This window comes from Cryptomeria japonica, chromosome 4 (genome assembly GCF_030272615.1).
Source record: "Cryptomeria japonica chromosome 4, Sugi_1.0, whole genome shotgun sequence".
Taxonomy (NCBI): Eukaryota; Viridiplantae; Streptophyta; class Pinopsida; order Cupressales; family Cupressaceae; genus Cryptomeria; species Cryptomeria japonica.
The window spans coordinates 580941174-580964527 of record NC_081408.1 but is presented as its reverse complement, the minus strand read 5'-3'; positions in this window follow the sequence as shown (position 1 = coordinate 580964527).

The window sequence follows — 23354 nt, the reverse complement described above, 5'->3', positions numbered from 1 at the left end:
TATTAATATATCACCACAAATCATAAAATATGGCCACTTGACATTTAGTCTAGTTATAATCATCACATTTAAAGATAAATAAAATATAATGTATGTGTTATGTTGTGTGGTGTTGTGTTGTGTGGTGATGTTTTGTGTGGTGTGGTGTTGTGTTGTATTGTGTCGTTTTGTGGTTGTCTTAGGTCAATTAGGGGAGGCCATGCAAGCTCCCACCTTCACATGGTCGACCTAATTAGTAGATAATGTTTGAATAAAATATTCTTGAAGCTAAGAGAAGATTATGTGTAAAGATTCTCTTTTGAAATAAACAATGTTTTATATATTTAAGATAGTTCATATTACGATTCTAAATTAATGAAATTTATAATATCAAAGGTGAACTAAAAATAATGTTAATTTTGCATTATAATTTTAATATAATAATTCTCTTTGTGAATTTAGATTTTGTTTAGAACCTTAAAAAGAGACAAAAATATATTTTAAAGACTATAAGACTAGACTATAAATTATTATATTATTTATTTTTATTGGTCAAAACAAAAATAGATACACTACAAATAATTGCAGTCCAATTGGGCTGCACTCGGAAGAAAAAAAAGAAAAGAAAATACACCCAACTGAGCCTACACAACAAAGTCAACAAGACTCTAACATGTAAAGGAATACACGACTATATGATAACCAACTATATATAGCTGAACTAGAACTCGTGAACTTATTACATTTAAAATCTGAACATGTCTTGTAGTTGTCTAGCACATTTGATGTCACCTTCTTTAAGTTGCAAAAATTGGCACTTTATCTCATTTGTATGTATGTTGTAGGTTTTCTTCTTCAACTACGAACATAAACAGATGAAATGAAACATAATGTCATAGTAAAAATTTAGAATATCTACTTCCTAATGCAAAATGTGATCAGAAAACATTATAGAACATCTACTTTTCCAAATGTGCAACAAAATGCACTGCCTCATAAAATCAACAATCATATTCTTATGCAATCTCAAGCCAAAAAGTGCCTCTTTCCACCATAAAAAAAAACCAAAAATAGAAGGAAAGTGATTAAATATGGTATTCCATTTCTTCGTTCTCAAATAGTCCCCAAAAATGTGTTTTAAACTTTCCCTATTATGACAGAATGGGCAGTTAGCTGATTGTAATTTCAAATAGTTTAATTTGTCTCCTATTGGTAACTTATGATGTAAGATTTTCCAGGACAATATTTGAGCATTTTCTTTCGCCTTAGTCTTCCAAATTTGAGCACTTAAGCTTCTCCAATTCTTTTCTTTCAATCTATAGTTCCATTTTTATTATATCTTGGATTTAATATAAACGGCATAAATAATTTACGGTAAATCTTATTCAAAGGAAAACAAGCAAATAGATAGTTATCAAGCCATTGCCAATCCTTGAAGAAATTACACTGCATGGGTGTGCAAAGCTTTAGAAGAAGTTCCATAGGGACCAAAGATTTAACAAAAACCAAAAACCCTTTAACTCTACTATTTAGATCAAAGGAACTTTTAGAAATTTTCTAGTTGGTCCAATCAAGAGCATTGAAGTCCCAAATGTCTCCAAACTATCTTATCCCTTTCTTGAAAAAATAATAGGCCTATTTTGGAAAGATGGAAGTCAATGGTCACCCTTGATATTGAATCAATTGATTCCACCAAATAGAGGAGTTAGCAATGTTGGCAATATTACAAGGATATTGAGAAGGTTGTTGATGATTATGGACATAACTGATTAAAGATGTTTTACTATCTTGATATTATTATTTTGTCATTGATGTCAAGAAATTGATTTTCTAATTCAGTATGATGTTGCCATATCTTAAGAAATATGATATGAAGATTATAAAGTAGTCGGTAAAGACATAGGAAAGAATATGATGAATAAGGGGATAAGTTATTCAATGGGCAACTCTACCGAGTCAGACAATGATGAGATCTTGATGTTTTAGATTGTTTTAACATCATACATATGTTGTAAAATGTAAAGGTTAATACTATACTATGTTATCAAGCAAAGAACCTAGTCGGTAAACCCTAAGGTTATCGCAGTCGATTAATGAAGACAGAATGTCTACCGAGTAAATTTTAGTATTCACCGAGTTGTAACTGAGCTATAACAAAATGCATTAAATGTTTACATGTGATATTTAATGAAAGATGCTGATGAGCTAGAGTGGATCAATGATTGGTAAGCCGTAGAAGAAGTTTGTTAATGAATCTAAGGCAATGGAAAGTCGGCAAGAAGATCTACAGCTCAGATTGAATCGCATTACCCTAACACAAGTTCCAAGGTGAATGTGCAAGTTCTGAGGCGGGGTAAAACATTTTCAGATCGAAAGATACAATGAACCTAGACAAGATTGAAGCTCTGATGGCTATGATTGATCATGAGAAATGTGATCAAGGAGATTAAGCAGTTAGAAGATTGTTTATAAATAAGGAACTGTTGATAAACAATGCATGCGAGCAAGTGTATGCACAGGGATGCTACATAGTGATTACCGAGCACAGAAGCTTGAAGACCTATTAGAATAATAGAGTATTGATGCCCAGCAGATAGACAAGATTAGTTCTATGTCTAGATTGTATTGAACAAATAGGAATCTGCTTTAGCATTTTAGATGTGAAGTTGTAGATAGATTGTATTACTGTTATTTTGTGAAAGTGACAGGAAATCTCTTAACCGAGTGGACTTAACAGTCTTATATGTAAATCCTCTAACAAGGTGACATTCTGATTGAGTGTTTGAAATCCTTTGACAAGGTCATTTCTAACAAAGTGAAGATCCTAATAGATCTGAGGGAAATCCCTTAAACGGGTCACATCTAGCAATGTGTTTTGTAATCTTTAACAGGATTTTCTTTTAACCGAGCATACTCTAGAAGAGTATATTTCTTAGTGGGTTTGAAATCCCATAGTGGTTTTTGCCTATTTGGGTTTCCACATTAAATCTGGTGTTATGAGGTTTATATTGTTCATATGCTTTTGAGTTTGCATGTTTGACGGTTTTTGGTTATATGACTGATATATGTTACCGAGGTTGAATCTGATATTTTTATGGATGATTAAGTTTGTATGATTCACCCCCCCCCCTCTCATCTTGTTGGCTATTGGATCTGTACTTATATTAAGTATCAGAACTATCAAGCAAAGTTGAGACCATGCTGCAACGAATCTTTCCTCCAATCTAGAAATTGACATACTTGTTTCCAAACTTTCCAAATGGATTGCAACGAGAAGGAAGCTTTAAGACAAAAGAAAGAGGCTAATAAAATTTTATCCAATCGTTCCACATGTTGCCATCTTCTATTCATATCAGAAAATTCTATTCAGTGCCACACCAATATTTTTCATTGTTCATTGCCAGACGCAACCCTTATTATCCACTTTGCGGCTAAACAAATTCCTTGTGTCTTGGGGTCCAAGAGACCCAAACCACCTCTATTTTTTGGTTGCATGCAGTGTGTCCAAGAAGAGGATTTGAAATCCATTTTTCCATCCCAATTAGTCCATAGGAACTGCCAAATGAGCTTGTTAAGGTCTTCATAGCCCTTTTTAGAGGGCATCTAGCAAGAGATATAATAGACATGAGAGGCTAGAAAAATATAGTTTATCACTTGAATCCTGCCAGCTAATGAAAGGTATTTATTACCCCAATTGAAGATTTTGTGTTTCAATTTTGTGATAAACTAGTTCCACATATCATGGAGAGATACCCCTAGCCCAAATGGGATACCTAAGTACCGAATAACTTTCCCATGCTTAATTTGCTTCCATTCTAGAACCAGATCTGACTGTAATATTAGAAATTCAGCTTTAAGATGAGGTAGTTTCGAACTAGAAACAAAACAATACAAATTGAGAACCTCCAAAATATGCATAAATATTTCTGATTCAAAATTTTAAATAAAAAGCAGACTGCCATCAACAAAGTGTGAATTCAAGACAACAACATTGTTAGGAATAGTAATGCCTTTGATTAGGTTCATCTGATTGTATTTATGCAAAAGATACCCAAGAGAATCAGTTGCTAACACATACAGTAATGGAGATAAAGGGCAGCCTTGCCTAATTGAGCGCTATAAGGTGAAGGGATTAGACAATGCATTATTGATCCTCAACTAAGCATTTGCATCATTAAATAGCATTTGGATGTGCTTGCAAATTTTGGGGCCAAAACCCAAAAATTGTAGCATCTTGATGATGAAACTCCATCTCATCCTATCATATACTTGATCATAATCCAACTTGAGTAGAAGAGCATTCTGCTTTGATTGTTGAGCCCACTCACTAGTTTCCCAAGTGAGTATTAAATTATCAAGAATAAACCTGCCACCAAGGAATTCAGTGTTTTCAGGTGTAATTATCATTTTAGTCACTTGTTTGATCCTATTAGCCAAAGTTTTAGCAAAAAAATTATGTAATGTAATGGGCTGCCATCCAAAAATTTGATCTAAAATTTTCCCTTTAGGAAGAAACTTAATTAGGCCTTTATTAATATCTAGACCAATTGACCCTTACTTCACAACCTCCAAATAGGCAAGATAGAAGTATTCCTTAATGTGTTGCCACGTTGTCTTTTAAATTCTATAGAAAGCCCATCAAATCTAGGACTCTTATTTGCAGCCATAGAGAAAACTACATGTTCCAGATCATCCATGGAGATATCTCTATCAATAAAGTGACTATACTCTAGATCCACCTTCTTAGGAATTAATTCTTCTATCATGTCTTCTAGGATCAATTGAACATCTGACCAATCTGGGTCCTCTTTAAAAAAAATCTCATAAAAGGTTTGAAACATGTTCTTTTGATTTCTTTTGAATTTGAATGAACATTTTCATCCTCATCATAAATAGGCCCAATGAATTTTTTTATGCTTATAGTTTAAGTAATTGAAGAAAAACTTGGACCCTTTGTTACCTTCTTTAACACAATGTAATTTGGCCCATGTCTTAGCGCCTTGCCCCTTGTAATTATCAAGTTTACGTAATTGAGCTTTAATGGATGCAATGATGACTGAATATAAATGTTTTTAGGATTAGAGTTCAAAATTTCCTATTAAATTCTAAAATTTCCTATAAAGATTTTTCTTTACATACACGCTGCCAAGCCAATCTCTTACCAAAAGAGTGTAGAAAATCAACACATTGAAATGGCTGCCTACCGCCATTCCCTATATGATTCAGCTTCTCACATCTTGGGTATGGAATTCCAAATGTGAACCAAAACATCAACACAAGGAGGAATCTTCAAATGAGAAGTATTAAGCTTAAAGGATAGTTAATAATTAAATTCCTTTGAGTTATCTATTGTAATGATACAAAAGATAGGGAAATGATTTGAAAGAGAAGTAGAGTAGTCCACTTTCACATAATTCCCCATAGAATCTTGGATTACTTGTAAGTTGGGAGAAATATAAAACATGTTTATTCTATTGAGTTTTCTACAGCTCCCAACCTGCAATTAGTCTAAGTATACCAATTATGTTTATGGTTAAAACTTATTTAAATCAAAGGATCTATAACCCCAATAGAGTTATGGCCAAATAACCATTTATCGAACTCCTCGTTGCTTAAATTTAAATGGTTAGACCAACTAGGATCAAATGAGTACTCTACCATATTCAAGTCACTTCCACCCAATCTGCATGCAAAAGATGATTGGACATCCAATCCCATAAGTCACATCTTTATTTAGCAATGTTGGGGGCATAAACAGAACAAAACCAATAGGTTGACCATTGACAACAATGAGGATCCACACACAGCTACGTGAAGGGTCCTCACCCTTATCAACGATGAACCTATTACTCCATGAAGCCACCCTAATAACTTCCCCTCCCCTTCCTTCCCTATGCGTCATGTGAAAAAAGTTGTATTTTCCAGACGTGATATAGAGAAGAAACAAGATGGGCACCATTGAGCTTAACTTCTTGAAAGAAAATTACATCTGGTCTTTATTTGGCTATGGATTTCTTGACTTCAAACTTGTGATGTGAGAGTGTTAATCCTTTAACATTCCATGGAAGAGTTTTGTGATTCATGATTAAGAAGATGTAGGGAGATATTCTTCTTGAGGTAAAGAATCAAAGCAGTTGGCCAACAAAACCATTTGATCACAATGATTATTCTCCTTAACAATAGTACTAGGTGATCTAGATCTTTGTGTTGTATTTGATGTTGAAACCATGTGATTAGATTGAGAATTCTCCTTAACACTAGCATTAGGCGATCTAGATCTCTATCTTGTCATAATAGTTGAAGAATCTTGTCTCATTGAAGGTGAAGCAGATCTATGTCTTTCAGAAAAAAACATGAGAGGCAGATTCCCTATCCTTATATTCCTCTTTGTAGTAGATGGCACATGATTTTGGGAAGATTTTCTATTTTGAGAATCAAAAGATTTAGGTGGATCCTTCCTTTTCCTAATTGTTTTCCATCCATTTTTCATGACAACATCTTTATAGGAAGGAGAAGCCACATTGTTTTCCTTAGGATTGACATTGGCTTGTTCATTTGACTAGGGAGTCATATGAGGCATAACAACAGGATGAAGGGACTGTTGCAGCTATTGACTCTTAGGAGAAGATATCATAACAATTTGGCTATATCAATTTTTCCCAATGGGGCAATCACTTATTAAATGACCATCTTTCCAAAAAAAGAAGCATGCATTGAGCTTATTTAGATAAACAATAGGTTGGAGGAACTCAAACCCCAGACCAATTAATTTGATATTCTCTGGTAACTAGTTGTTTAGATAAATTTCAATGCAAGCCCTTGGATGCACCCTCAAGCTAGAGAACTTATCTGCATTATTTTTACACCACAACACTCTCCCAACCTGAGCCACAATGATGTATTCATATTTTGTTAATCTTGATAATAACGGTAAAGCTCTTAATCTAGTTCAACCTCCCATGGTAAAAGATTAATAAAATATCTTGAAGAATGAGAATCTATGAGTTGTTATTTCGTTGTATTTTTTTTATTTATCCTCGTATTCCTTTGTTAATATTCTTCTTCGTGGGTTCTTTTACTTTTCGTCTCTCATTATTATTATTTTTCCATTTTCTATTTGTTTTTGCAATATTATTAATGCATTTTCATTATCCAATTGCCCTCTTGCTTATGTTATCCCCCCTATTAGCATTTGGCATAACTGATGCAGATTAGGTCATGCAGTTGAAGTTGGATGACTGCACCAGTAAAGGATAGAAGTCTATTTGTGATGAAGAGATTGAGATTCTATGAATAGATGACATGATCAGTTATTTGTGTTGTCATTGCTAGCAACTAATTTTCCTGATGTTTTGTTTTGTCATCTAAATGATTTGGTTTACTGGAATATAGGGTTTATCGATAGTGAGCTAAAGTATGTGAAATAAGACTTTAACCGGTAAAGTTGAATTGTTTTGATTGGATCAGTCGATTGACGATGATTGGTGATTTGCGGTTTGGATGGTGAACTTGTATCATGAAAAGATGTATGTGACCAGAACCAAAACTTGTGATGATTATCGGAAGGCGTGTTTCAAATTTCTGATGAAGTTTTGCTAAGGTTTTAGTAAGGTTTAGGTATCGTTGATCGACAATGAGTCTAGTTAAAGCTGGTAATATGACACAACTTGCATGAAAGATTTAATAGTTGTTTTAGCACGATTCAAGGAATATTTTCTTGGGAATCAAGGAAACGCTTAGTAGAGTGTTTTGAGGATACAGATCGGATTTCCATGATGAGTTATGATCAATCAATGATTGATATCGCATTGTAATTTGTTGTAATGATCTGGATAGCGATCTATGATGATCGTTTGTGATCTTATTGTAAATTCATGATGTAATTAGGTTTTGTGGCCGACCTAGTTGAGATGGCTATTTATGTTGACACAGTTGATGTTTATTGTGTCGATGGTCTTAGAGAATGTGTTAAGCCATCCAAGTAAAGTGTGAAATCTGCCTGATATTTGCAGAGTGTTGTGTATAACTGGATCTGATCAAGCAAGCAGAGAAGTGCAAGAAAACATATCATTTTCTTACTGTTGTTCCCCAATAGTTACAACAGGTTAAATACCTTGACCAGGTAGGTTCTAACAGGCCTTAAACATTTAATTCCCCTAATAGGGTAGCTCTCAAAAGAGTCTTAAATCCTCTCACGAGGTTGATCCTAACAAATCATCAAGCTCCTAATCGAGTTGCAAGGCAAATCCCCTAACCGGGTGACTCCTAACAGGGTCTTCTCTTAACTGGGCGTATTGTAAGCTTCTAACAAGGCTAAGGTCCTAACAGGGCGTACTTCAAAAGAGTACAAATATTTGTGGGTGCCAACTCCCACCATGGTTTTTCCCTATTTGGGTTTCCACGTCAAAAATTTATGGTGTTCATGCGTGGAATTTTTTTCATGTGATGTTCTTGTTTATATTTCATGCATTATTTTTGAGACACTGGTTATGATGTTTTATCAGAAGTTTATCAAAGGTTACCGATACTGATAAGAAGTTGTTTGAGAAAGTTTTTGATCTTATTGATCTGGTTAATAAGTTGGTAATTGATCAAGTTTATATGATTACTTTGGTGGTGAAAGTATTGGTAAATGATTTGATTAATGTGTTAAGAAAATCTGATATAGAGGTTATTAGATCTGATTACAAAAGTTGAGATATTTGTTAAATGCTTTCAGATCTAAGATAAGCTGGAATAAGTTTGATTTTGAGTTAAAGTTTCAATTGGTCTTAGTACTAATTCACCCCACTCTCTATACTAACTGGATCTTCATAGGATTGACACCCCCCCCCCCACACATTTGCTTATTGAGATATTTTGTGGTCTTTTATTGTATATTTTTTCATTTTTTTTTCATCTTTTATTTCCTTCCATTTGTTGTACATAATTTGTTATTATTTCTAAAGAGCTATTGTCATGCAATTATCATGTGAATGATATTTCATTATTAGTGCATCATTCATTATTTCTTGTATTGTGCATTAGTGTCTTTCATTTCCTTATATCATATTACTATGTTGCTTATTATACAATTAGTTATGATATTATTTCCCATTTTCTCACATGATTATTTTTCCTCGCATTATTTTATTCCTACGTTTTATCTTATTTTCCCTATTTTGGACAATAATTATTTAATTTTTTTCATCTTTTGTCTTTATTAATTAGTAATTTTTCCTCAAGGTTCATATATATTTATCTTTTTTTTGTCTAATCATATTGCATATCTTCTATGCATTATTTGATTACACATTATTAGTTTACTCTAGTGGTAAAAAACCTTCCTTTTGGTTTTTTACTTATCTCTCTTTCCTTTTTTGGCCTTTTGTTATTATTTTTTGGTCTCTCATCCTTCTCGTTCTACGTGCTTCTTCCCATCTCCTTTCCCCTTCAAATATCAGCTTAAGTGAGTCTAAATCTGCAATTTACTTTTATACATCTCTTTACACTCTCTTACATCTTGATGATAGATCACAAAGTGTGATATGAAACATTGATTCCAAAAAGACAAAATCTAATCCAGATGCAACTAAGTGATAAACAATGTTATATAAATGTAAGATAGTTCATATTACATGTATTGTCAAATTCTAAATTAAAGTAAATTATGATTGTAGACACCTAAAATTAATTAAATCAATATTTAATTAATTTAAGCCTGTCAACATAATTAATTGATTTTATTGTATTATCCTTATTCCTCTCGGTGTTAATTAAATCTAATCTAATTAATCCTGTCACTATAGTCCAATAATTAATTTATCAATGTCCAAGGGGTTGAGCTTAACTGGTTAAAACACTGGGTTCTCATTGTGGAGACCCAAGTTCAATTCCCAATAGGGACATCTAAAGTGGAATTCTAAGTTGTGACTCTTGGCCTTCCATAGGATGGGGAAGGTCTTGGGGTCAATCTAATCAAACATAATAATAATAATAATAATAATAATAATAATAATAATATTAATAATATTAATATTAATAATAATAATAATAATAATAATAATAATAATTCAAAGATATGTAATGGGGATGGGGCCCCCTACTGTGTCCCCACTGGTTCATAGCTCCAGTCAAAAGCTATTCAGGCTTCGGCCAATTACCTATCAAAAAAAAATATTAATTAATTTATCAATAAATTAACTTATTCCTTATTCTTCTAAAGTCCCTCCAATAATTATTTCTTCTTAATTAACCTAACTAAACTGACTCCTACAAATCACTTTTCCTAATCCCACTTAGCCTAATTAATTCTTCTAGAATCTCTCATAATCTCACTTATCATTATTCTCCAATTTTAAATTCCCCCACTCATGTCACATCAATCTTGAACCTCCCAAAGAAATTCAAATTTCTTTGAATCCCCTTATGCATTCTCATTTTGAAATTCAAATTTCCTTTCCCCCCTCTTTTCAAGGAATTTTATATTCCTTTTTATTTCCCCAATGCATCCTTGATCCATGTCCACTATCTTGAATCAATCTTAGCCTTTCATATGCAAATAAATCTTGGCCCTCCATTGACCTCCTCCAATCTATAAATTGGAGCATCTTTCCTTCTTAAATCAATAAGTCTTCCATTCATCTATCCTTATGCTGCCAATTTCTCCTCCTATCATGCTTCCTCATAATCCTCTATCAAATCCTTTTATCCATCATCCAAATCCAATTCCTTAATCCCTCAATCTTGTTGAGCACTTGAGAATGATCCACATCCACAACAAGCAAAGGAGAAAATCAAGTGGAGCAATCAAAGGGGTGCCTTCACTTCATCAAGCTCAATCCGAGGAAAAAGTGGAGACTCACAAAGGTATAATGGTGTTTGTTACATTTGTTTGATGTTTTATGCATATTTGTGTTCAAACTAACCATTTTCCTCTCAATCTTAGTTTCCCCCATGTTCATTTTGGCACGCCTGATGGGACCCACATCCCTAATTTGATGTTTTTGCAAGTTTTTGTGTTTTGAAAAGTTGCAGGTTACGTTTCTAGCGCGAAAGCTCATACAAATTTCTATTGCGCACAGAACAAATCTATTTCATTACTCGTATGGGCATCTACTAATTGTCGTACGGGAATGTGTGGATGTTGTACGAGTTTCTGTCTTCTGTCCTTCTTCTTTTTGCTAATACTCGTATGAGTTTTTGTTCTGCATTGTACGGGTCATTTTGTTTTGTCATACGAGTGCTTGAAAAAACTTGTACAAGTTGTTGCTTTTTTCTTACTCATATGGAAAATAAAGGGGTTTTGTGATATGAATTTGTCAATACTAATCCTAACCCATTTTTTCCCTCTATTTTTATGACATTTTTGACAGCCTAACCTGTGTTTTTACAGTAGAATGTTAGTCCAAGATTTCGCTTGTCAAATAATCTATTGCTGAAACCATTGGATTACTAATCCACTATTTTGCAGGTTTCCTGAGGAGATACAAATAACTATTGTATCTTTTCATTGTTTTCTTAGGCATTTAAATTTTATGGGGTAAAAAGAACAATTTGCTTTATATGTTTGAGGAAAGCGTAAAGGCAGGAGAGTATGCTCTTGTCTATATAAACAATCGAAAATCCAGACCCTTAAAAATTTTCTTGTTTACTTGCACTCTCTTTACCCTTAGCGGGCCTACCCTCCCAATTTTATGAGAGGGGAACGCCCCAAATGAGTACAGCTAAAACCCAAACATTCCAACTCACTATAATAAATAGGCCTTTTGAGATGAAAATCTCAGAGGATGAAGCTATTTGAGTTTATACTCATATCGAGAACTTTGTAGGGCCCCTTGAGATCTAAATCACGCTTGTGTGACTACCATTGTGCTTGGTACTTTGTAGGGCTATAGGCCTCAATCGGCCTTGCACGACTGCAAAGGGTAGTCTTCGAATGAAAATCCTTACTAAAAACCCTAGGAATAGAAGCCACCCAATTCACCTCTGAAAGGTAGATAATCTTTGTGCAAGGGAGATAGTAACTCCCCCAAGAGACTTGACATATCGTGCTCCCATTAGCGTTTGGAGTCGACTAATACGATGTTGAGAATCCATTGCGTGAGACTCAGCAACTGTATTCTGATTAGCTATTGGGTGTGTACCTGAGTTAGCAAGCAAAGGTTTTCCTCCTCAACCAACTTTCTAGGATAGTGTGATGTGTGGTCAACGTGTATTCATTGCTTGATATCTATTGCCAAGTCCATCCTTCCTCAAACCAGTCAATCCTCCCTCCTTCCAAATTCCATCTTGTCATCATCAAATCCCTAATCCACTTTTATCCATCCAAAAAATCATCATTCCTCAACCAACATTTTTGTCCAAATCAATCATCCGACTTTGGGTAGCCTTCCCCTTTCTTATTCCTATTATCTATCCATTCTTCCATAATCATTCTCCTTCTAATCTAATCAAATCTCCAAAATTCTAATCAATCAATCAATCCATCCATCTTTCTAATCTAGTAATCCAATCATCCCCCAATCAATCATCAACCCTAATCCAAGGTCAATACCTTGTGAGAGATTTATTTAGACCTTTATTTTAAATCAAATCAATCATCTTGGCTTGTGTGCTTAGGAAATCATCTCCCCCAAGCATATTTACTCAATCCTTTTGTGTTTTATCCAGACCACTATCCTTTTATCTCCTCTTTGCTTAGGGTCATAAGTCTATCCTTAGTAGAGGGAGATTTGATCAATCTTCATAAGGTCTAAATTTTACCCTACCTTGGTCGTCACCTATGTTTGTGGTCTTTATCATCAATCATCAATCCTCCACCCAAAATCCTAATCTAAGGACTAGGGTGCAATATTTATCAATCCTTGATCAAGCCATCAACCAATCTAATCCAATCAAATCAAGTCCAATCCAAATCAAATCGAGTCCAATCAATCCTCAATCCAATCCACCATCATTTGAAGCCAAGTCCTAATCCTCATCTTCATTTAACACCATCTTCATCATCTTTCTTCTTCAAAACATATTCATACAATTCCAATCTAGTCCCTCATTCTCAACATGACTACCCAAAATTTCAAAGCTTGGTATGAGCAGATGCTCATGGAAGTTCATGAACCACCTTAACCTTCCTACCAAGTCAGTCCCATAGCCTACCATCCATCTATCATATCCCCATCCATTTCATCTCAACGCACTATATCCAATCCCAATATATATCATATATGTTATCCTTCCTCTACCTTTGACAAGGGAAATCCATCTTATTCCCCATCTATATCTCCATATTATCCCTCATCCACATATTTACCTTCATCTCCCCTCCCATCCACATCCCAAGCCCCATCCTTTTAAAACACTTGCATTACCTCTACTTCCCATCCAAATCCTTTATTCCATAGTCCTCCAAGCCTTAATCCTTATCCCCCAATCCATTATCCCAATTCTTCATCCAATCATTATCCTCCATCTAATCCCAATCCTCCATCTAATCCTAATCCTCCAAAGTCCGTATTATCCACATCCTCCAAGTACATCATCCATAATCTTATCGAAGACTTGATAGCAAATGAGACAAAATCCCCACCTCGAAACAAAGTTGCTTCGTCACCTTAAGTCCTCCATCCACCTCAATCACCTCCACCTCAAAACAAATCCCAATCCCCCACACTTCATGATACCCCATTCCTCCATCTACTCATATCGAAGCTTCCATATCCTCCTCCATCACACCACCCCCACAACCCCGAATATGCCAAGGGCTTGTTCCAAATCATGCTAGCATAGAATCATCTCCATCTCATGATGCATCACCCTCCACTCCATCTAATGATATCATTCCTTACACTTCCTCTCATGATCATATGATTCCTCTATCCAACCCTCTCCGTCCATCTCATGATCCTCTTCCATATCATGATCCAATCACCCCTCCCACTCCATCTCATGATACCCTCCCTAGTCAAGATCAAATTATCCCTTCATCTCCATGTCATGATCCCAATCCATCTAAATATCCTAATCCTCCTTCCACAACCCATCCCCCTCAAAATGGACTCACATCTTGTTTCCGAAATAATAAGGGTCCTCAAAATAACACTCAAGATGTTGGTACATCTCTTATTCCTCCTAAATCCAAAGGCCCTTCATATAAATCAAAATCCCACCATCCCGCATCTTCCACATCCATTTTGGTACCCTATGTTCCAAATTTAAATCCTCCATTCCTTTCATCCATTTCAGGTCCTTAGATCCCTCCATCTACCACTCCATCACCTCAAATAATCCCTAAGAAAGATCAACAAAGGTACACATAATTGAATGCCTCCCAACACTCTCCTTCCATCATCCCACCATGCATAAAATTCTTAAGTCATTCATCCTCATGCACTGGTCCCATTGCTATTGGAAGCAATTTGGATGCCCAATCTAAAAAGCATAAAGCTCAAAATCCACAAAAATCAAAGGATCAACATGTCCCCTCAAAACGACATGCTCAAAAGAAAAATATGATTCAAAAGAAAGGGTAATCAAAAAGGCCACAAATTCCCCAAAAGAAAAAATCAAAAACTATGTGGATTCCTAAGATACTTCTAGAAGCAGAACAATCAAAATTGGCATCCAAACTTGCTAATGCAAAAGCTCCATCCATTCATAAGTCCTCCAATCCTCCATCTAACACTTCTCCATCTTCAAAATCTATTTTGGGTCCTTATGTCCCAAAATCCACCATCCCAACTCCATCATCCCCTTCTTCTATTTTGGGTCTTCATGTCCCAAAATCCACACTTTATCCTCCATCTAATTCAAAATTCTCTCCTCCACTACTCCGCCACCCTTAAATGTGTGTGCCAATGTTGATCTTCCACAAAATTTTCAAAACTTGATCCATTTTTCATAATCCCATTCCATTAGTCCAATCCTTTGCAAATCCTTATCTTCCATCCACTATTCATTTCATCTCCCCAATTATCTTTACCCACATCTATGAGCATACCTCCAGTTCAAAGAAATACTAAGGGATACCATCCATGGAACTAGATGCTTGAGTCCTCCCTTCCTCCTTCACACAACCACTATCTTCCATATCCACTTATCCTCATCTTTATCAATCCAAAAAATACCCCCCCCCCAAAAAAAAAAAAGTAAAAAAAATAGAAAAAGTAAAGAAAAATCATTTCATCCAATGGTGAAAACCACTTCTTGTGGTTCCTTGGGTAAGTACCATGATGAAAAATTTGCAAACAAGTGTCATGTGTAATCCCCCCTCTTGCATTCTACACTTGGGGGCAAGCTTCATCCATGCTATCCTACCATCTTCATTATCCATATCTCTTACCCTTTATCCACCTCATGTCTGCATCCATCCTTCTTTACTATCTTTGATCTTGACTATCCTATCCATATACTTCATTTCATATTCCCTCATCCTATCCAAATCCATCATTCATTCCTACGTTTGATCTTGATCAATATAGAGGTAAAATAACATCTGTGCATGCTTTGGAAAGTACAAACCTTAAAACCTCTATCCATCCATATCGATTACACATTCTTTCCACCTCATACATTATTATCCACCATCTTTCCTATCCTTCATTCCACTACCCTTAGTGGGGATTTTCCTCCTTTGCAGCATAGTTCTTGGATCCCCCCTTCCACCTATTCTTCATCTCTTTATTCCTCTATATCCCATCCATATCCATCGACTCAATCCATCTGTCTCTTATCCAAACAATATCTCCGTCCATTCATCCATCCTTTTACCAAATCCTTGGTTCTCCCTTGTCATTGGTTCAAGTCCATCTATCCTATATCCACTAATCCACCCCATCCTATCCAATTATATTTTTAATCCAATCCTATCTCATCTAATCATATTCTCCATCTCTTCCAAATTAATCATTAATCCCATCCCCAATCCAATCCTACTCAATCATTCATCCCCCTTTTCATCCTATCTAATCATTTGTCCTTCTTCCATCCTATCCAATCCATCAAACTGAGCTTTTCCCATCTACTTGAGATTACACTGATTTGTGCCTAATCCAAACACCACCCATTTGGCGCTGATGAAATCCAAGAAACAATCCTCTCATCTGCAGACCTTGCACATCCAACTTGCCTTTTGCCAATCATCAACCTGTATCCAAATCCATCACCCGCCCATTAGGATGCATCCTTCCCTAGTCAGACAATTTATCCAAATCCATGTCCTACTCTTGGCAAGAGATGCCATTTGGTCATGTGCATGTTCTTTGCATGTTTGAGCTTTTCGCTTTAATGTTCATCTTGTGTCCTAGGACTATAATTGCTCATGATTGCCTTGATCATCCTATATCTTGGTATGACTTGGCTGGTGTATAGTGGGGCATAGTTTTTATGGCATGGTATGTTTGAAGTTTTTCCTTGTACGAACATGAAACCCTGCATTAATGTTTACCAACACTTGCATGATTGTGTGCAAGGTATACCTATTTGAATAAGAGTCGGTCCATGCCTTGGATCTTCATATCATCCTGGTTCTTATAATCAATGGTGCTGACTATCCATGGCAATACCAAACCTAGGTTTTCTCTCTATATTTGCTCAACAAGAAATCCCATCCATTTATCATTTCTTTATCTCATTTCATTCACAAGACTCCAATTCATTTATTCCCTCTCTCATCATCTTCATCCTTTCATTATCTAGTCTTCTAATCCATTTCGAGAGCACACCCGTGTTCTTTGAACCCGCCTGTCCTCTCGAGGGGGCATACAACTCCTCCTTCATCATCCTTCCTCATCATCATTCTTCCTCATCTTATGGCTAAGGAATCATGCTACTAGTCCTTATCCTTTTCTTCCACTATGTTTTATTCTTCTTTGATATAACATCACTTCATGATGCTATATCAAAGAGAGGCAAAATGTAGACACCTAAAATTAATTAAATCAATATTTAATTAATTTAAGTCTATCAATGCAATTAATTGATTTAATTATGTTATCCTTATTCCTCTCAGTGTTAATTAAATCTAATCTAATTAATGATGTCACTATAGTCCAATAATTAATTTGTCAATAAATTAATTATTTCCTTATTCTTCTAAAGTCCCTCCAATAATTATTTCTTCTAAACCCACTTAGTTAATTAATTTTAATTAATTGACCTAACTAAAGTGATTCCTACAAATCACTTTTCCTAATCCCACTTAGCCTAATTAATTCTTCTAGAATCTCTCATAATCTCACTTATCATTATTCTCCAATTTTAAATTCCCCCACTCATGTCACATCAATCTTGAACCTCCCAAAAAAATTCAAATTTATTTGAATCCCCCTATGCATTCTCATTTTGAAATTCAAATTTCCTTTCTTCCCTATTCTCAAGGAATTTTATATTCCTTTTTATTTCTCCAATGCATCCTTGATCCATGTCCACTATCTTGAATCAATCTTAGCCTTTCATAAGAAAATCAATCTTGGCCCTCCATTGGCCTCCTCCAATCTATAAATTGGAGCATCTTTCCTTCTCAAATCAATAAGTCTTCCATTCATCTATCCTTATGCTGCCAATTTCTCCTCCTATCATGCTTCATCATAATCCTCTATCAAATCCTTTTATCCATCATCCAAATCCAAATCCTTAATCCCTCAATCTTGTTGAGCACTTGAGAGTGATCCACATCTACAACAAGCAAAATAGCAAATCAAGTGGAGCAATCAAAGGGGTGCCTTCACTTCATCAAGCTCAGTCCGAGGAACAAGTGGAGACTCACAAAGGTATAATGGTGTTTATTTGCCTCTCAATCGTAGTTTCCCCATGTTCAATGATTTCAAAGGTGAACTAAAAAAATACAATTTAATTTTTCATTAGTTTTAATAATAATAATATTTTCTTTGTGATTTGAGATTTTATTTAAAGCCTTAAAAATAGACAAATAAATAAATTTCAAAGACCACATATTGTTAGTGTATTTGATTTTGCTAATCTTGATAATAATTATAGTCCTCTTCGTCTAGTTCAACATCCCATGGTAAAATCTTATGAAATGGGGGTTCTTAAAGGTGTTGTTGAAAAATTAAGCACATCAAGGTGAAATTATGACGCAGTTTAAACTTTTGGCATTGAAGGTTCTTCTTGGCATTGTTTCTTCCAACTAGCGTGGATTGACACCTAGTATAATAATGGCTCATGAGGCAATCTATCCAATTATCAATTCCAAGATAAAAGTATAATGATAAAATTGAACATTAATAAGGTAGGACAGCGAGTTAGCTATTTTGATGCAAATCATAAAAATATTTGGTTTTGGGAAAAAATTATTAAAATATATCTATAGTTGCATTTTAACTCCTTGATTCTCCATTTTTAGTTAATGGAAGCCTTAATTTTTTTTCAAAGTTTTAATGGGTATCAGACAAGGAGACCCTTTATCTCCCTTCCTCTTTGTATTAATGACAAAGACCCTTGGAAGACAATAAATACTAATAATTTTATGGGATATTGATGTAGAGTGCAAATCATTAGAAATGTGTAACTCATAACCAATTAGAAATTGAAAATAAACCCATGCAACACAATGATATATACACCATCTAAACTTAAAATGAAACCCATACAATTAACTTAATGACAAATTTCCCATCATTGACATCTATATAAGAATTATGCCCAACAATCAATCCTACTCAACCATGATGCATAAACAAACATAGTAAGAATGCTATAGGAGTTTGATGCAACATTCATATAAAACCGGTTCAACTCAATGGCATATATGAATGGTAGGAATTAGATGTTGTTGGTATTTTGATAACGTTTAAGTTGTGATTGTCATTTATGGACACACACTTACTTTATGTATGAGTTATTCTCCACCGGTAATATGTGTTGTGTTGTTCACACTGGTATTATATGTCATTATATGTATAGTCTTTATTTGTAGAAGACTATTGGTATTTTGAAGGAGAAGCTTATCGGTCATAGCGGTATGAAGACATTGAAGTGATATGAAGACCTCAAGTGGAATGAGGACCCCTAGCGGTAGTTAATCTTCTTGATTGGAATATTATGTTCCAGTTTTTCCAGTCTTCAGTTGTTAACTGGTAATCAGTATACTGTGTATAGATTGAGTATGGTAGCGGTGAGTTTTGAGTTGCTGTAATATAAATAGTTGTGTAGGTGCAAGTGTAGGTGTAAGTGTAGGTGGTGTTAAGGTAGATAAGGTTGGGTAGGTAAGATGAGTATTGGTGGTTGTGCTTCCTTCCCTACTTGTTTCCATCCCTCGTTCTTTGTTTCCTTCGTTCCCTGCTTCCCTCCCCTTCAAGCCATTATGTTGTCCCGGTCGTTTGAAATAATCTTCATATCACCATTTTCTAACAAAAATTATGTTGTCCCGATTGTCCCGGTCATTTGAAATAATCTTCAGATCATCATTTTCTAACAAAAATTATGTTGTCCCCCTAGGCAATGTGTTTCGAATAACTGTATGTATATAATTGTCGATTAGTGAAGGTTAAGTCCAGGGGAGGTTACACTCTCTTTACATCTTTATTTTGTAGATGAGACCTACTTTCCCGCCTTGTTAATTCTCTGTTTTCATCTTTGTTTTGTGGATGAGGTATAATTGTAAAGTGTGTTGAGTTACCATCCACCGACACTTGGGCGGTGTTTCTGTGCCATGTTACCAAATATGTCTAGATGCACTCTACCTAGGAAATTATAGTCTAATCTTATTGGACTGACATGAAATCAGATTCCTATATGAGGACATCATGTCTAGGGTTTTGGAGGATTGATATGTGCAAGTATTGTAGAGTAGATTAGGTATGTGGGAAATAGGCATCTCACTGCAGAGCTTGTGAGTGCAAATGATAGAAGATTGAAGTAATGGTATAATGCATTAACGAAGAACTTCCAAGGATATAATCAAGCATTATGTGCTATCTTCTAGATCATTCACTTGTTGATTACTAATCTCTTCGACAAGTCTAAAACCCTTAACCGGGTAGGCCTAGCCAAGCCTATTGTAAATCCTCTAACAAGGTGGTTCACAGTCGTGGATCTGAAATCCTTTAACAGGGTAGTCTTTAACAAGACTTATCTCCTAACAGATATCTAGATTCCTAACATGATCTGTTCTAGTGAAGAACATTGTAAGGCCATAACCAATCTAACCTTAACCAGTCTAGTTACTATTCTGCAGATAGTTGACTTGTGAGTTTTACTCATCGTGTTTTTTCCCATTTGGGTTTCCACATCAAAATATCTTGTGTTATGGTGATTGTGATTTTGTGGGTGAATGCTCTATTTGCTATTTGGCTTATTTATGTTTTAACCAGTTTGTTGTTTAAACTACTACATCGGTCTACTGGAAATTTGTTTAAGAGTTTGGTTAAGTTCTTAGGCATACTAATTCATCCCCCCTCTTAGTTTTCATCAAATACAACCTCCAAAATTAACCCATACATCTGAATGATATATACACCATCAAAACTAATAATGAAACCCAAACAATTAACTTAATCACATGCACGCACGCACACACACACACACACACACACACACACACACACACACACAAACACACAACACATCATCAAAATCTATACAAGAATCATTCATGAGAGTTAATCTAACTCAAACATGATTCATGGACAAACACACTAAGAACACCATAGGTCTTTGATGCAACCTTCAAACAAAATACATTGACCTCAATGGCATATATATCATTAAAACATACAAACAAATTCATACAATTAAATTAGATGCATCATTAAAACCTTTCTACAAAAGCTATCAATCATCATGTAGAAGAGTAAATGGTATGCAAGCATTATGAATAAATAAGTACACTAAGAGAAAATGGTAGGAATTAGATGCAAACTTCAAAATAAACCAATTGGTGTAGTCACAATGGGAGGGTCCTCAAAGAGAATAGTATGGACCGTGAAACAAGAGTTAACACAACAGAAGCAAGACAAAGTAACAAACTTTATTATGTAATAAAAAATCATTTACAACTTGCTGACAACATGCAGGCTTAAAGATTTTGGTTCACAAGCCTGATTTCATACATGCTCAAATACAATATCGGCCACTCCAGACCTCTTCACCTTAAGATTTATCTTCTATGTTCTGATGAATGATTTCTAATGCTCAATTACATTGATTTATATGATCAAGAGTGATCCCCGATGGCCCAAGATGAAACAATGGCCAATGAACAAGATGAAATGTGTAAAACAACTAGATTGGCCTCTGCCAATGAGATTCTTCCAAAAAATCCATAGAGTGAAGTGCGGACCTAAGGGAAGGTCAGCCACATGCCAAGGAATGCTGGGAAAAATGAATTGAAGATCCACAATCTATGGAAATGATCCACAAGATTCACCAAGGATGAAAATAGGTCCAAGTGGTTCTAGTGTTCTAAGCCATAAAACTGTCTCAGATTCCAAAAGCGATAACTTGCCAGAAAAGACTCCAATGTTCTACAGACCTAGGATAAGATAGATGAACAAGTCCTCAAACAAAATTTAGCTCCACAAGATCCGACGAGCAAATGCAAGAAAACACATAAAGAAATGTTGAAATTGCAAAACAGGAAACAAACTGAAAGGAAATATTTTGGTTGATGCAAGATTGCCAAGAGCCTGGGATGCTCTTGCATTAGACATCTGGGGTTGGTTGAAAAGTGATTCCCTCACTTTTCTCAGGTTAGATGAAAACCAAGATGGTTGACCTCTTCTTGAGAAATCCATGATGAATCTTCAACTGGTTTGTCCTTCCATTTCACAAGATATTCTTTGTATTGGTTGCTCCAGGTGATATGTCTAATTCTATTGTCCAAGATGTGTTCAATCTAATCTGGTTCTGTCTGGGGTATCTTCTTCCCCAAATCTACCATACTGTCCTCACTAAGTTCTGCCTCATGGTATTGATGTAGATCCGCAATGTTGAATATAGGTGAAATATCCAAAGTATTAGGGAACTCCACTTCATAAACATTTTCGGAACTGAATTTCCTCAAGATCTTACAAGGTCCAAACTTCCACATCTTTAACTTGTTATAGGTACCAACTGGAAATATTTCTTTTCTCAGATACACCATCACCTCATCGCCAACTTCAAATTCCTTATTTTGCCTTTGTTTATCTGCTTTCTCCTTATACTTACTGTTTATGTCTTCCAAATACTGTTTGACCTGAGTATGTAATACTTTCATGTGTTCTACAATTTATTTTGCTTCTGCACTTCTCTTGTCTTCATAACTGATGTTTCTCAATTTTGATATATCTATAGGGTGTGCTCGGGTAACAATCTCAAAAGGTGTTCTTTCGGTACTCCTGTTTATTGAATTATTGTAGCCAAACTCTGCTTGTGCAAGGATCAAGTCCCAACTTCCTATTTTCTCTCCAACTAAGCATCTCAAAAATTTTCCCAAACTCTTATTTACCACTTCTGTTTGTCCATCAGTCTGTGGGTGAAAAGTAGAACTGAACTTCAAATCTGTCTTCAACTTCTTCCAGAGTGTCCTCCAAAAATATCCAACAAATTTACTATCTCTGTCAGAAATTGTACTCTTAGGTAATCCATGCAATCTCACTACCTCTTTGAAAAATAAGTTTGCAACATACACTGCATTTGTTATCTTCTTATAGGGTATGAAATATGCCATCTTTGAGAATCTATCCACCACCACAAATATATAATCATTTCCTCTTTGTTTCTTAGGCAATCCAAGTATAAAATCCATGCTTATGTCTCCCCAAGGTTTCCTGGGAATTGTCAAAGGCTTATACAATCCAACATTCTGATACCTTTTGCAAGTTGACAAATTCTATAGCTCTTACAAATTTCTTGACATCCTTATGAATCTGAGGCCAAAAGTAATTCTCACTTACCAATGCCATTGTCTTATCAACGCCAAATTGTCTGACTAATCCTCCACTATGGTTCTTCTTTATCAGACTTTATCTCATAGAACTCTTAGGTATACACAACTAAACTCCTCTGAATAGTATCTTATCCTAAATGAAATATTCAAGCCACTTACTTGTATCTACCATAACTGGTTCCTTACAAGCTTTCCAAGGGTCTGCAAAATCCATGTCATCCTCATATAATCTTTTCAATTCCTCAAAACCTAACACTACCACTCTCATTTCTGTCAGTAAATTCCTCCTTCTACTCAATGCATCAGCAACTTTATTTGACTTCACACTCCTATGATTCAACACAAAGGTATAACTCTACAAGAACTCTACCCATCTCATGTGTCTCTGATTCAACTTACTCTGACTGTTCAAATATTGCAAAGCTTGATGATTGGTATAAAACACAAACTCCTTAGACAACAAATAATGTCTCCACTTCTCTAATGATTGAATTATGGCATAAAATTC